Source organism: Euprymna scolopes, chromosome 36 (assembly GCF_053919585.1).
Source record: "Euprymna scolopes isolate OS-2025 chromosome 36, ASM5391958v1, whole genome shotgun sequence".
NCBI lineage: Eukaryota > Metazoa > Mollusca > Cephalopoda > Sepiida > Sepiolidae > Euprymna > Euprymna scolopes.
Window position 1 is genome coordinate 69,309 of NC_136517.1, and position 16,234 is coordinate 85,542.

Consider the following 16,234-nt stretch of genomic DNA (forward strand, 5'->3'; position numbering starts at 1 on the left):
CAAGGCAGATCAATCTGGTATTTGTCCTACGTTAGAACAATAGTTTCCTTAAAAGCTTTAATGTTGTCCTCATTATAGGAAGACAAATCAGGATCCCTGTCTATTCCAATTAAGTCGAGAGAAAAAACCCAATTTTGTGAATTTCAGAGAATTCTTAAAAAAATGGTTTTCAGTGATCGGGAACGAAGAGACAGTATTCAATATTCCTTCAGTAGGGTGGTTTGAACACTTAGGTAAATTGCAGATTGAATGAGTGAAGGAAGAGAGTAATGCTAGTTATTAACCTTCTCCAAACCTTTCCCCCAAAAACAACTATTTTGTCCAAAGGGAATAATATCATTTGTAGTCTGCCAAGCAGATCTGTCCAGACATTTAATTAAACGAAAAACCTTAAAGCACTGGATAAGATCCAAACCTATAGGACCATCAAAGATAGAATGGTTTAAGTTATAATAGCCTGAACTTACATGGAATCTCACTCCCCTAATATTAGCCACAATCTCAGTAAAGCGAATTTAAATTTTAGGTTTAAACTATCAGTAAATGATGCAATAAACAAAAAGGGCTTCTGGGACTCCAGTTTCAAAGTCACTTTTAATTGTTGAAGATCAAGATTCTTGGTGCCTATAAACATACTTATAGTCATACTAACAGTTTCTGAGTGAATAACCCTATTGAGAACATATTTTGTATACAACACTGAAAAAAAATGAACTTTGGCTTCCAATGTTACTAAGACATTTCAAATGAATGGGGGGGAACTCCACTTTCCTTTAACTGACACATGTAGTATCGGACAAATACACTCATCGTAAGCAAACAGTATGGGAGTCTTATCCATGGACTGAGTCAATTTCAGGAACATACTGAAAAATACAACCTAGCCCCACAAGAAACATATGGGCAGGGGAATCTCTTTATTCCCAGGCAATTCATCTCATTGTGAGAACACAGTTTCTACATAAATTGAGCTTCTTGGCATGTTTAAGCCTCAAACTGTAAGATTGGACTCTAGAACCATCCTTCACTCTATGGTCCAAATTATTACATAATTTGCAAGCTTTATGGTTACTTCCAGAAGAAGTGGTTTTATTAGAGTGAATTTCCTATCACTCCATCAGTCTCCTCCCTCTTTTTGCTAAAATCTTTGTGTCATAAATCAATCAAGCACTATTCCACCACATCAGAAATGCTAAGCTTCTTTCTGACCATTAGTATGTATTTAGACAAATCTGTTCTAGTGTAGATATTTTAACCATTGTCTCTGAACACGCATATCATCGACTTGATAAGGCAGAGGAAGCTAGAGCGGTAGCCATTGATATATCCAAAGCTTTTGACAAAGTCTAGCATGAAAGGTTTCTCATGAAAATTAAATCGTACAGTATTTTTGGATGAATACTTAACATATTCAGATCCTTCCTAGACAATAGAAAAATCTAAGTTGTTCTCTATGGTCGTAAATCTAAACATGATATTAATACGGATATATCTCAGGAGTCGATTCTTGGGCCTTTATTATTTCTATTCATAAACGACCTCCCTGATAAAATGTCTGAGATGTGTATATTTGCTGATAATACCAGGCTTTATAATAGACATGAAGGAAAAAACGAATATTTTTCTGCGATGACAGAAACCGTAGAAAACAATCTTTAGTTTGTAGTGGAATGGGAGCCATACATGAATGGTGACATTTAATTCTACTAAAACTAAGCTTCTTTTCTTTAGCAATTAGAAAAAACATTCTCAATTATCAATTGCTATGACAAATAGTACCCTGCTTGAGAGTTCATCATTCAAACTCCTCGGCTTAAAATTCAAAGGCAACAGAAGTTGGAACAAGTACATTTTGGACATTGGCAATGTTGCTGCAAATAAGGTGGGTTCTTTCTATCGTCCTAGAAAATTTACACTTGAAAGTATCCTATACGTCTATAAAGCCACCATTCACCCATCCATGATGTATTGTTGCCACATTTGGGCTGTTGCATTTATCACTAGTCTTAGACAAGATGCAAAAAAGAGTTTCTAATCTAATAGATTCCATTGCCACAATGTTGCATCCTTGTGCCTGTTTTATAAAAATTTTAATGGAATGTACTTTAATGAACTTGCAGCACTTGTTCCGTCTTGACTTACATATTCTAACCAATACAACAAGTAGCAAAATCTGACCCTTCACTGTTGAGGTCTCTAGATGCTGAAAAGCCTTCTTTTTAATAGATTCTTCCTTTGGACTGCTAGACTTTGTCATTCTAGTCCTTTCCCCGCTTCCTTAACTGCATTGACATGCAGAAGTTTAAATGCAGTGAGAACAGACATCTTGCTACTCAACTCCCACAATCCCCTGTTAAATATGATCCCAAATTGTAACCCTTTGCAACCAAGTGGCAATACGCTTTGTTTAGGGTGAAAAAGACGTTTAAAAAAAAAAATGTAAAAACTATGACTACCATTAACCCTAGGTTTAGAAAGGGCTTGTCACTCAAACTTGGGGTTATCGGTAGAATAAGTTATAATTGTGACAACTTTTCGGGAATTAAGCTGCCCCTCCCCTTATTAAGTGACAAGCAGCCATTTTGTTTTTCTCCTATATGTAAAGACTGTAACATAGTTGCATGTTAACATGGACCTGACATTGTGCATGAAAGTCTCACAAAGGAACAAAGAAAAGAAATTTGACTGTTTTTATTTTTTTATTTTTTATTTTTTCAGTTTTAACAATTTATTAATGGTACTTTCCAAACTATGCCGGCATCTTATTGTTTTACTGTTCCTCTCATCTGCCATTTTGTTAAAATTCTGCTGTGTCAAACACATGCTTTTTCTTCTCCTGTGTTGACATGTTTGCTCAATCCCAGTCACCACCACACAAGATTTTTCAAATCTTTCACCGACATGTGCTTCATCTCACCATCACTGCCCACATGGTTCCAAATCTCTGTCCACTTTTTCTTTGCTTCTTCTTTCTCCATTGTGACATCACCTCACACCACAACTGGATCATTTGTGTATGTGTCATACCACTGCTGCTTATGTACATACCTTCCCATGCCAAAAATAATTCTTTACAAAAATCTATTAAAACCTCTACCAAGGTAATAAAAGAAAACAAGAAAAAAAATTTTAAAGTACAGACAAAAAACATGAATAAATAAATCCAAATAAAATGTCTTAGTGTATAGTTTGTTCAACCTTTACTACTTTTTACCTTTTTTCCTCAGAATTTTCTTTTATGCTTAATTTCTTTTTTTTTTTTCTTTTTTTTTTTGTAATAAAAAGGAATTCAAACGTATTTTTCTAAATACTTAAAGACATTTAAATACGTTGAAAGAGGAGGAAAAAAAAAGCTCAGTTAACTATTTAAATAGCAAGAATTTAGATTTTTATATTTTCAGAAATTTCACTTAATCGGTGCCAAAATGTTTCAGCTTATTCAAGATTAAAGTTTTGAATGTTAATAATATGTTACAAAGTCATTTAAATCTAAGCAAGACAAATTTTACTTCCGTTGAACAGTCTTTGATGTTTGTTGGTCTTGCACTTGTAACTCCCTCAGACAGGTTATTTTTTCTTTTAGTAATAAATCGGTTTATTGTTTATCTCCACAGTCTTTATAACATGTTTTAGTGTTAATTGTATCCCAAAATTCGTTTATTACTTTTTTTTTGTTTGGTTGTGTGAGTTTTTTTGTCTCTTATGCATTCTTTTCTCACTTAACTGTGCAATCTCCGATTCTTTCTTACCCATTATATCAGTCATAACATTAATATTTCTCTTGTGTTCGTTTGATAGCAAATTTTCATACCTACTGCCCAATTGGTTTTCTTTTGGTTAAAACTTTCTCTCCAAAATTCTTGGCCAAACTAGTTAGCATAACCTCTTGCTTGGCTCCTTATGGTTAGATTATTCGAGACAACAATAGTTAATCTAACCTTTTGTTTCGTCTTGTGGCCCATTTTGTCTCTTAACTGCTCGGCCCCTTGTGGCAAGATTATTCAAGACAATTACAATTGACACCTGGCCCAAAGGGCCAGAAGCATCGTCTGTGTTCTCAACTTAATTGGATATCAACATATTATGCAACAGTTATTGCATTCTCCCCTTTTTGTCACATTCAATACTACCTGTAGTACTGGGGTAGCTTTTATTATTTATCTTTGGCCGTCTTTCCATCCAACGCAAGCACTCTGTCTATTCACTTACTACTTCTAATTTCTGCTATACTCTAAGCTACTTTGTAAACCGAATCCTCAGAACCTCCCTCACTAACTTCCATGCCCCGTTCATCTCTCATGGCTAAATGACATTCCATTACTAGATCTGATTTGTTGTCTGAATTCTCTTAGCAACATTCATATTGCTTATGAACAAAGTCATCATTATCTACCTCTTTTATTTCTGTGTCTGAGAAGTCTGAACTTAAGAGGGTCACTAGTATTTTCCTTTGTATATAAGGTCTCGGAGATGGAATATACCATGCATTCACATTGGCTGCACAAATATGCTCAGTATGAGCCTTTGTGACTATATTCATGAGCTGATTCTTAATTGTATAAGTTACGGGGTCCATCTTCTCTAGAACCATGTAAAACGGCAGCCACCTCTTATCTAGTTTACTTTGAGTGATGTTGGTGGATCTTGTAATGCATAAAATCACCAACTTAAAATTCTACATCCTTTGTTTTAGTTTCTAGTTTGTCTATCTTTTTTTCACCTTTAGTTTCTTTCTAACAATGTTGTTCTTGGAGAGCTATTTCATGTTAATCCTCTCCCGGATACTTTCTGTGGGGCCTTTTTTTTTTTTTATTGCATTTCCACCCCAAACAAGACACATTGCCACTTTGTTGTAGGGGGCTACTATCAGGGACATAAGCATCAGGGATATTGTGTAGGAAGTTGGGCAGCAAGATGTCAGTTCACGTTACACTTGAACTTCTGCATGTCAGTACAGTCGGGGAAGCAGGTACCCGGAAGGGAATTCCAAAGTCTAGCTGTTCTGAGAAAGAAACTACTGGAGTAGAAGGCTCTCTTGCATCTAGGGATCTCTACTGTGAAGGGGTGGGATTTAGCTGCTTGTCGGATTTGTCAGGGGTATTTACGTCGAGGGTGCACAACTGCTTGCAATTCGTCAGAGTATTTACCATTAAAGTACTTGTAGAACAGGCAGAGAGATACAACGTTTCGTCGATGTGACAGAGGCTGAAGTTTAGCTGACAGTTCAGGACCTATCAGATTGGCGACTCTCTTTTGAACCTTGTCTAGGAGCGAGAGACTAGTGACAGATGCACCAGCCCAAATATGACAACTATACTCCATACATGGGCGAATGGTGGCCTTATAGAGGTATAGGATACTTTCAGGCGTTAATAGCTTTCTAGCACAGTAGAGAGAACACACCTTCTTCGCAGCGGTCCTGGCAATGTTTTCAATGTAATTGTTCCAACTCTTGTTTCCTGTGAACGTTAGGCCGAGGAGTTTAAAAGATGTACTTTCAGATAAAGAGTCATTAGCCATTGCTTTTGGCGGTAGGGAAGGTTTCTTGTAATTATTGAAGAAAACATTTTTGTCCCCATTCCACTACGGATCGGAGGTCTTCCTCTAGTGTTTCTGCCATTTCTTTAGATATGTGTTCATTTGTTTTCCTGTTGTGTCTGTTATAGAGCGTGGTGTCATCAGCATACATACCCATCTCACAGACAATTTTGTCAAGGTCATTTATGAATATTAGGAATAACAGAGGTCCAAGGATAGACCCCTGAGGCACATCTGCATTTATATCATATTGTTTAGATGTACGACCGTCAAGGACAACCTGGATTTTTCTCTTATATAAGAAGGATCTAATTATGTTATGTATTCTTCCAAGTGATGCTGTATTATCTGATTTTCTTGAAGACTCTCATGCCATACCCTGTCGATATACCTTAGATATATCTAGAGCTACCGCTCTATCCTCCCCCTCTATGTCCAGTGAATGGTATATCTGTCTGAGATTAGTTAGGATGTCTGCTGTGGAACGGGCTTGCCTAAATCCATATCGTTGGTCAGTTAAAAGTTTAGCATCTGTAAGGTGATGGACTAGAGCTTGGTTGATTATGGTCTCAAATATTTTGGCAAAAAATGGGAGGAGGCTAATGGGGCGATAATTTACTAGGTCAGTTCTTTCACCAGAATTCTTGAAAACTGGCACTACAGAAGCAGTTTTCCAGCAGACAGGAAAGCAAGATTCATTAAGGCATTTGTTGTAAAGTTTGGAGAGAACTGGAGCTACTTCAGCGGCGCACTTTTTTAATAGCACAGCCGGGATGAGATCAGGCTTTTGCAGTGTCAAGCTTTCTTATGATAGCATGCACCTAAGAAGGAGTGATTTTCAGATCGTCTAGTATGGCATCTGTCCACAAAGGAAAGTCAGGGAGGGGGTGGTTAGCAGAGTCCAGTGTGGAGTTGGAGCCAAACCGTCTGGCAAGCATGTTAGCCTTCTCAGTTGCAGAGCAAACAACCTCATGATTGTTGGATAGTGGGAGAATTGTGGATTGCCCATTATTTATTGCTATCTGTGATAGGGAATGAATAATAAATTATCTAACAAGGGCAATACATCGCGGCTGTATAATAAAAGGGAAAGAACTTTGTAGATTCACTAGCATTAAATCTAATAGCCACTAGCATCTGATTTATATATAGGTCCTATGAATATGGGTTGTCACCTTTCTTTTTCACAAGTATATCATTCATCGTTCCATGTAACTGTTCTACCTTACCGTTACTTTGGGGATGGTAGAAAGATGTTGTCACAAGATGAACGTTCAATTCTTCTTCTCTTTATGACACCATTAATGTTTTCCAGTCCGTTATCTGTCCCTATTTGTAAGAGAGCATCAAATCAAGGGAATATCTCCTCTATTAACAAGTGACTGACTACCTCTTTCTTTTTATTTGGCACTGGAAAACACCTCGGCCACCCACCGTATGTATCAATATATGTGACAGTATACTAGTTTCCTGAAATTGTCTTTGGAAAAAATCCACATATATCAATCACTGTTTGCTTGTAGGGTGGGGTGTTATATTCTTGTAACGTAGGTCTGATCTTAAATTTCTAGTCTGGCAGGTGACACATTTGCTAACATAATCTATGACCTTAGACAAGGCCAAAAATACTTGAGTCTGATCACTTGGTATGTTTTATCCGTCTCCATGTGCCCATTTTCATCATTGTACTGCACTAGCACACTGGGTCTAAGGTGGATTGGTATATATAATATAGTTTTACAGTTGGATCTTCATCCGGATGTGAAATATAATAGACGATTTCCTCTAAAATTATGAATTTTTTTTCTTTCAACCTTAGTGACCTTTTCTCTCTTAAGCCTGTTTTTAACCCCCTAATTTCATTATTCTTGTCTTGTCCACATACCATGTCGAATTCTGCTACTGTAGGCATTATCAGCTCTGGATTCTTTATTTAATTTAGTGAATTTCCAAAGTTCAAACCGGTTTCAGTTTATTGTGCTAACCTCATAGGCCCTGTCATCTTTTTTTACTTGTTTATTCTGGCTGGTGCGTGAAGTGCCTTTTAAACATAATATGTCTGCGCACACATTCTTTGCGCCCTTCAAGTACTTGATTTCACAATTATATCCAGCTATATTCAATATATAGTTGAATTTTCCTATTTAGCATGGATGGGTTTAACAAGTATTCAAGCAGTTTATGATCTAAGTAAATGATGAATTTTTAGCACAATATAAGTAGTAATTTAACTTTTGCGGTGCATAATGTATGGCATAGGTTTCTTTTTCAATTGTCGACTATCGTTTTTTTTTTTTAAATAGGGGTCACCACTTATCAAGGTCTGGAGGTCACTCGAGGATAAGGGTTAATTAGTGTACAGTAGTCAATGGGATAATATCATAGTAATTGTTAGTAGTGGAAATTTGGTAAATTGGATTACGTAAGGGATCGGTTCATCAAGAATTTGTTTATGTTGGATTTGAAGACAACCAAATTGTAATGGAAGAGAGTTCCACAGGCGTGCAGATCTAAGAAAGAAGCTTTGTTCATGGAATCTAAATTTTGGTCTAGGCACAGATAAAGAATGGGAAAAATTATTGACAGTGGTTTCACCAAGACAAGTGTTTTTCATAAAAGTTTGGCAAGTTGGGACCATAGATGAGCACTTGCCATGAAAATAACGATAAAGCAGAGACAGGCTTTCTTCTGTGGGAAGGAGGTTGCAAGGAAGAAAAAAGAACATCCCCTACTAAGCTACGAAGTCTATTTTGAACTCTGTCAAGGAAGGATAAGCTGCTTCTAGCAGCTCCTACCCAGATATGGCAACAGTACTCCATTCTTGGACATACTTGGCTTTTATATAGATAGAGAATTGCATCAGCAGTAAGATATCTACTGGAGTGGTAGAAGGATCCCACCATTTTTCCAGTGACGTTGGCAACAGATTTGCTGCACGTGTTCCATTTCAGATCAGAAGTAAAGGTCAAGCCCAGAAGCTTGTCAAAACATGAAGCCTCCCCAAGATGAAAGCCATTCATTTCAATTGATACCAGATGGGGATCAGAACATTGATGATGTAAAGATAAAAGCTTGGTTCTAGATGCATTAAAATTAACTAGCCACCTATTTCCCCACTGTATCACATGCTGAGGATCAGAGAAAACTTGATCATTTACAGCCTTTGATGTGTTGCCATAGATGGTAATGTTATCAGCATAAATGTCTACGAATGAGCTAAGGATGTGTTTTGGGAGATCATTGGTGTAGATTAAGAAGAGAGTTGGGCTCAGGTTGGACTTCAACATTAATACTGTGAGCTTCCAATTTCTGCCCATCAACCACTACTCTTATGAGCCTATCATAGAGAAATATATTAAATAATCGAAAAGACATTTCCAGCTATACCGTAGCTGGAAATCTTGTGAAGTAGGCCTTTATGCCATACCCTATCAAAGGCCTTTGATATGTGAAGAGCAATTGCCCTAGAAAGGAAGCCTTTGTCGAGAGATTCGCTAATCCTATGATATAACAATAAGCACATCTGCTGTAGATCTAGCACAGCGGTTCTCAACCTTTTTTGACCCATGGACCCCTTTTCCCTTCTTTTTTTTCTTGGTGGACCCCCTTATAATTTTTGGTCATAAAACAATATTCTATTTCTCAATATAATTTTTTTAGCTTTTAATAAACAAATAAATATTATATAATTAAACTTTATTTTTAAATGAAAACTAATTTAATGCAAATAAAGTATTTTACAACAATTATAATAATGAAAACTTATTAACGCTAACTGTTTTTTGTGTTTTTGTTTTTGCAAAAACACGTAATGGAATGAATGTGTGTGTGTGTGGTTTTGGTACTTATGCAGGATACGGGCCATGCTATTTTGTAGATAGGATTTTTAAGTTATACTCAATTTTTACGGTATGTTTTGTTCCATTAAATTGTTAGGTGAATGTACATACATCTCAACCTTTTCCCGGCTATCGCCCCCAAAAGCTATTTTTGACTTAAGTTAATTCATAATCGCCTCCAAGAATAAATAATAACAAATATTGTAATTATGACTAACCAACACTATAAACATTTTGTACATGCAAATGGAAAACAAATTAATTAAAAATAATTTTATTGCAAATTTACAAGAAATGTAGAGAGTCTAACTAGTGTGAGCCCTGAGATTGGTGATGTTTCGCTAAAAATTCAATGTCAGGTTTAATATTACTCAAGCAGATACGAATATCTCCACGAGAAATAATGTCAAATCTGTTTCGTTCCTTCTGTAAAATGTGATTCACAGCGCTGAATCCAGTTTCGACAAGATATGATGTTGGGAAACACAAAAGGATTTTCGACATTTGTGACCACAAATTTGGATACAGTGATTTTACAGTGTTTGATTGCCAAAATGCACACAAAGTTTCTCTTTTGAACTTGATTTGCAATTCATCATTGCATTTTATCTCGATGATTTCCTCCTGGATATTTTTGTGTGCACTGAGAGGATCACGATCGAATGGGTCAATCATCCATGGCTCAATAGTGAAGTCAAATAAATCGGAAAATCTGATTTCTAGATCATTTTTCATGGCTGACAGATGGTTACAATAAATAACAATGTCATTTTCACATAAGTCGATTTCCGCTAGTTCGGATATATTATCAAATTGCCTTCGTTTTAAATTAATTTGAAACATATTAAGTTTTTCAACAAAAGCTCTCATCACCCGTTTAGTCTATCAGGGTTATCATTTTTCCTTGCAGCAGAAGAGAGACTTCATTTAACTTACGGAAGATCCAACTAAGATAGTGTATATTTTTCTTTTGAGCTTGAATTTCGATAGCTAAGTCTGACTGTCCTTCTGTTTGTAGGAATACAACTATTGCATTAAATAAGTTTACAAATCTTTGCAAACAGTTGCCTTTGGATAGCCACCAGACATCGGTATGCAAAAGGAGTCTTATATATTGTTTGTCAGTATCAACACAAAATTTTCGAAAAAGACGGTCACATTTACTGTTAGATTTGATTTTGTTTATTGTTTTTATAACAGTATTCATTGACTGATTTAGAATAGGGCTTAAATTTTTGGCCATGAGTTGATGCCTATGTAGCACACAGTGTATAGCTAAAATATCGGGGCACAGCTTTTTCAAAAAAGAAATAAATCCTTTGTGTCTTCCCACCATAGCCATTGCACCATCAGTACCACATGAAACTAAATTTTTAGTATATGGAATATCTTTTTCTTCAAAAAAAAGTTTTCACAGCAGAAAATATGGAAGCGCCTGTAGTGTCAGTCTCCAACAGTTTTACAAACAATAAATCCTCTTGTAATGCACAATTATTATCAAAATATCGGACATATCCCATTAAAAGAGCCTTATTGTCAACAACAGTACTTTCGTCGATTTGAATGGAAAAGTTTGTAGTTTTCAATCTTTGAATTAGTACGTCTTCGATATAATCTGACATTTCATCAATTCTCCTACGGATAGAATCATTACTCAAAGGTATTGCCTTAATGATGGATGAAGGATCTTGATTCATAATTTCTGTTATTACTGCTTCTACTGCAGGCTTAATAATCTTTTCAGCTGCCGTATGTGAGCTACCTGTTTTCGCAATAATTTCAGCAATTTTGTAGGAGGCAATTAGTCCACCGTCATTAATTTTTGTCTGCTTCTTAAATAATGAAATCAAAGTACTACGACTTTCTAACGCAGATTTCAATTCCTGAAAATATTCGATAGACTTACTGACTTTATCAGTGTTTTCTTCTCATGTGGTCTGAAAGCCGAGAGGGTTTCATGGCTTCATTGGATAAAGATTGATGACACATGATGCAAAAGGGCTGCTTTGGGTCTGTAGAGTTTTTGATGAATCCATATTGTAAGTACCCATCGATATACTGTCGACACTTCTTTTTTGCCGAGCTTGCCATAAAAAATAAGTGTGCGAGCTGTAATAAACTAGCGTATGGTTGCAAGAAAAAAATACGGACAAATTGAGTAAGATTAAATTATTTTTATTCTCACCACAAAGCAAAAGGTTGTTTGTTTGTTTGTTTTTTATTATTTCCTTGATGGCGTCGACGGCAACGGTGAGTTTGTTGATTCGGCAGTCGGTGACGGCGGTGGTGCGAGAGCTTACCACAATGGTGGCGACGATGACGTAGACAGTAGCAGCCGGTGATGACTATGGGGAGGCGATGATGTCGGCGGTGAAGTTTATTGATACATCAGTTGGTGATATCAGAGAAGCGGCGGCGGCGGCGGCGATAGCCTTGTTGTTAGCAGTAATGACGGAGCGAGTTTTATAAACGTGATGCTCATTTTGTCGCTGGTTGTTTTAATGCATGTTCCTCCTTTGGTCGCCGGCTGGAAAGAGCAGTAGAGAACTCGAATTTCGCGCCAAGTCTTTTTTTCTTTGTTTTCCTTCGGAGCTCTCCGGAAACGGTGCACGCTCAGTGTGTCGCCGTCCGACATTAGTTTCGGATATTGAGTTAGTGTTTGTTTATGTAAATATGAACGAATCTGTAATATAACAGAGCGAATGAAAATTGTAAACACTTGTAAGACAATGTCACTGGAGAATCGGATTTACTGAAATAAATTGAATATTCAAAACTGACAATTCATTTATAAGAGAGCAATTCATAGGTCACGTGACCAAAGTTTCGCACTAATAGTTTAGCTACGCGTTTATAATTTCAAAAAATTTACTCGCAAAAATGTCAAAATTTTTCACAGATAAAATTGATTGAAAATCGCCCCCCAAAATTTGATTTTCGCCCACTAGGGGCGATTCGCCCCCGGTTGAGAACCGCTGATCCAGCAGAACAGAAATCATATTGCAAGTCACTAAGAAGGTTATTTCTGCTGAGGTGGTTGACTACTACTTTATTTAACACAGATTCCAGCGACTTATTCTTGAGGCACGGGAGACTTATTGGTCTGTACTGAGAGGGAGATGACTGAGCACCTGAATTCTTAAATACAGGGCATACTGATGAGGTTTTCCAGGGTGTTGGAAAGCAATTCTCTTTAAGACAATGCTTAAACAGCTTTGTAAGTATGGGAGCTAGTTCTGGTTGAAGTTTTTTCAACACTATAATTGGAATGCCGTCAGGGCCAGTTGCTTTACTGGAATCAAGGTTCTTGATTAGCTTGGCAACATCACACACAGATATTTGTATGTTGCATAGCGAGTTTTTTGTTACAGGAGAAAATACGGGGAGTTGATGGCCTTGGCCATGTAGGGTAGAATTAGCTGCAAAGTTCTTGGCAAAGAGTTAGGCTTTGTCTGATGCTGACGAGATTACCTCAGGTCCATTGATGATGGTTGAGAACGCACGCGTCTGTTCAGGACCTTGTTTGCTATTTGCCAAAACTGGTGGGAACCAAACTGCTGCTCAGCTACTTTGGATTTATCGGACTGAGCATACAACTCTCTTGCATTTTTATTACTCTTTTCAGTGGTTGCTGGCAGTCCTAAAGGCGGCTTTAGTCTCAGTACATCTATTATGTCAGAAGCAACAGAAAAAGTGATTTCTGTGCGCAATGGCAGCAGCACATTCTGGAGGGAGGGTATGAAGCAGTCTATACCTACAATTAACCATTCCATCAGATCTCGTACTACAGAGGACATATTCTTTTTAAACATGGAATGCAGAGGTAGATTTGATATAAATGTACGGAGGGTATCCTAGTCAGCCATAGAGTATCAATATACTGTATGATGGAGAGGTATATCTGAGGACTTATTACATTTTGTTTTTATCTTAACTAATATAACCGAGTGGTCGGAAGATCCCAGTGGAGACGGAACGGAAGTTGAACATAGTTCAGGGCAAGTTGTGAGAAAAAGGTCTAGAAGACTTGCATGAGTGTCAGGCACACGGGTGGGTTCATGAACAATCTGAGTGAGATCATAAGCAATGGAGAAATTGTGACAGAACCTTCCCTCATCTGTCTTGTTTGAGTTGGTCAACTATTTCACATTGTGGACTTTGAAGTCTCCACATATATGAATGTTAGCCGAAGGATGAGCAGACAGGAGTTGGTCAATTTTATCAGATATGCTCTTAAAAATAGTAACTCTGCTGTTGTGGAGGCGATAGAGGGCAAATATAAACAAGTGGAATCCGGAAGCATGTAATAGGTTATATTAGGGTCTTCTCTGGAGATGTCTCTACCATATGGAAAGCCATCTTTAATCTAGGCACATATTCCATGCCCATGACAATCTTGGGGGTCAGATTTGAATGTTAAGTTAGAGTAACCTTTAATTATGAACTTATCTAGGGAAATAGTCGGTCCAATGCCAGTTTTGCTTAGGAATAATAGGTCCAGTTTAGTCTCCTGTAATTGGGTTTCAACCTCTGGAAGGTTGGAACATAGACTCCTGATGTTGAAGAAGGAGACATGGTAGTGGGGATCTAAATTGGAAGATTGAGTTCTGTGTTTATTCATGTATTTTTTCTGGAGACTTCTCATGAAGTTTTGGGATTTGTGGAACAGATCGACAGACTTGAGTAGAGAGGGAAAGTAAGAGAGAAAGAAAGGAAGATTTTTTTTTTTTTTTGTAGCACATAAGATAAAGCTGTAACAATTACCTACTAATGGTCCAGAATCTATTCACCAAATGGCAATACAACAGCCCTAGTACTTTGCACCTGCTTATAAGACAGCCCCTTAGAGATTTGTTCATTTTTTTTTCATCTCCTAATTTAGGATGTTAATAATGCTGTCAGTAAGTTTTCACGAGCATTTATAAAAAAACATACTTTTATGTTTATTTATTTATTTTTTTTTTTTGAGAGGGGGTATTTAATTATAGAGCTTGTATAGTTTTTAACAAGTGCTTCTGCATTTTAACTAACCGTTTTTCAGTAACGCGCCAATATTAACTGAGCAGAAGAACCGTTTAATATGTCACAAAAATTTTGTTTACATTGAAGGGGCGGTGGAGAGGGGTATGTTGTGGCGACCGAGACAACACTACCCCCCCCCCAGTGTAAACAGAATTTTTGTGAAATATTAAACGGTTCTTCTGCTCAGTTAATATAGGCGCATTACTCACAGAAATATGGTTAATTAAATTGCAAAAGCACTTCTTAAAAACTATACAAGTTCTATAATTGAATAACCCCTCCAAAAAAAAAAAAAAACGAACGATAAGCTGAAAACTTACTAATAACATTATTAACGTCCTAAATTATGAGATGAAAAAATGAACGAATCTCTTAGTAAAAGAATTGTCTCCCTCAAAACAATGAAAACTTGTAAAACAGCATCTATTGGGTGGGTGCTAGCACCATTTTGTTTTAATTCTTATTTTGAAGTGATTATCAAGTTTTCAAAGGCATCGCGACATTAAAACACTAAAGAGTTAGATAAAAAAGTAACTGATCTTGCCTTTGATTACATTTATTTTTTTATATATTTGCTTTTAACAGCTTTTTCGTATCTCTGTGTATTGTAATACAAACCCAAATAAGTTTGCACTAAAAACTTATCTAGCTAGGTAGAAGAGTAATTTTTACATGTATTTGTTATATACTTGTTTTCTGGACACTTTTTCGTTTTAGTTGTCTATAGGTACCTCCAACGTGCGCTAGTTTTAACCTTTGCTGTATATAACATGATGTAACTAATTTAGTATCATCCTAACTTTTTTACCATTTTAAAAGAAGCTTCAAATCAGCTGCTAATATTTTTTTTTTAATTTTAACTGCACAGAAAAATAATGAAAATGCGATACAGAAATTGTGTTTACGTTATCGACGCTTTTAAACAACGTTCCTATGTAGTAACAGTTTTGAAACCGTAGACATACCCGTTTTAAAAATCTAGCAAAAATCAAATAATTGTCGTATTTTCCTGAAATTTTCGATATTTATTCGTTATTAAATAAACTTAAAAGTAGGTTTCGTTAAATATATTAGAGGAAATTTTTTTCTTCTGTGTTCTGCCCCTCCACCGCCCTACCCCCTTAATGTAAACAGAATTTTTGTGAAAAATTAAACTTGCTCGGTGTATGTATGTCAGCGCGTTACTTACGGTAAATTGTGGGGGGGGGCGTTACTTACGGAAAAACTGTAAATTAAACTGCAAAAGCACCTGTTAAATGTTGTACAAGTTCTATAATTGAATAATCCCCCCCCCAAAAAAAAAAAAATAAAAATGCTTTTGTAAACCGCTCGTGAAAACTTAATTTTTGAGATCAATTAAAAAGCATAAAAAACTACGTAACACAGAAAAATGAACCACATTTTTTTGTTTTTGAAAACTTTCTTATTTTAAATGTCTGCTAAAAAATTCTTCCGCAATGTGAAAAGTCACCTTACTACGCGCGTCCATGCGCGAACGCATCACGTAAGAATAGCATAAACGATGGCGGTGTCGGTGAGTTGCCACAAAATAGTGCGAGGGTTCAGGGGTTAATACCATGCAAACGGTAAATTTGCAACGGGCTTGAGTATCGGATTCGTTGTCAGCGACCCCGAAAACCTACTGAAACCAAATTTTATTGGTCGGTGTTAAAGTAAACATTTACTAAAATCTATTTGTTTTACAAATTTAAGTATGAAAATCCGATAGCAAAAAAAAAATGTTACTTTCATTAACACTTATAGCGCCAATGCTCATCCATAGAAATTGACTCAGAAAATAGTAAACACACGAAATGATGACGTTGCTGTTATTG

General features: G+C 36.5%; 1 protein-coding gene and 1 long non-coding RNA gene across 11 annotated transcripts in view; one reads left to right on the forward strand and one right to left on the reverse strand.

Moving 5' to 3' along the window:
* The window catches only part of LOC145260271 (uncharacterized), a 57,790-nt gene that overhangs the window by 23,898 nt on the left and 17,658 nt on the right, over window positions 1-16,234 (reverse strand). For 4 of the 9 annotated variants that reach the window (XR_013864256.1, XR_013864260.1, XR_013864266.1 and 1 more), the window contains exon 2: window positions 11,546-12,060. The exons of the other annotated variants lie outside the window; for them this stretch is intronic. This is a non-coding gene — a long non-coding RNA (uncharacterized LOC145260271). Of the gene's footprint in view, window positions 1-11,545; window positions 12,061-16,234 lie in introns of those variants that run through there. 9 annotated transcript variants of the gene reach the window in all.
* Window positions 1-16,234, forward strand: part of LOC145260269 (uncharacterized) — a 196,819-nt gene that overhangs the window by 21,959 nt on the left and 158,626 nt on the right. The gene's annotated exons all lie outside the window — the stretch shown is intronic.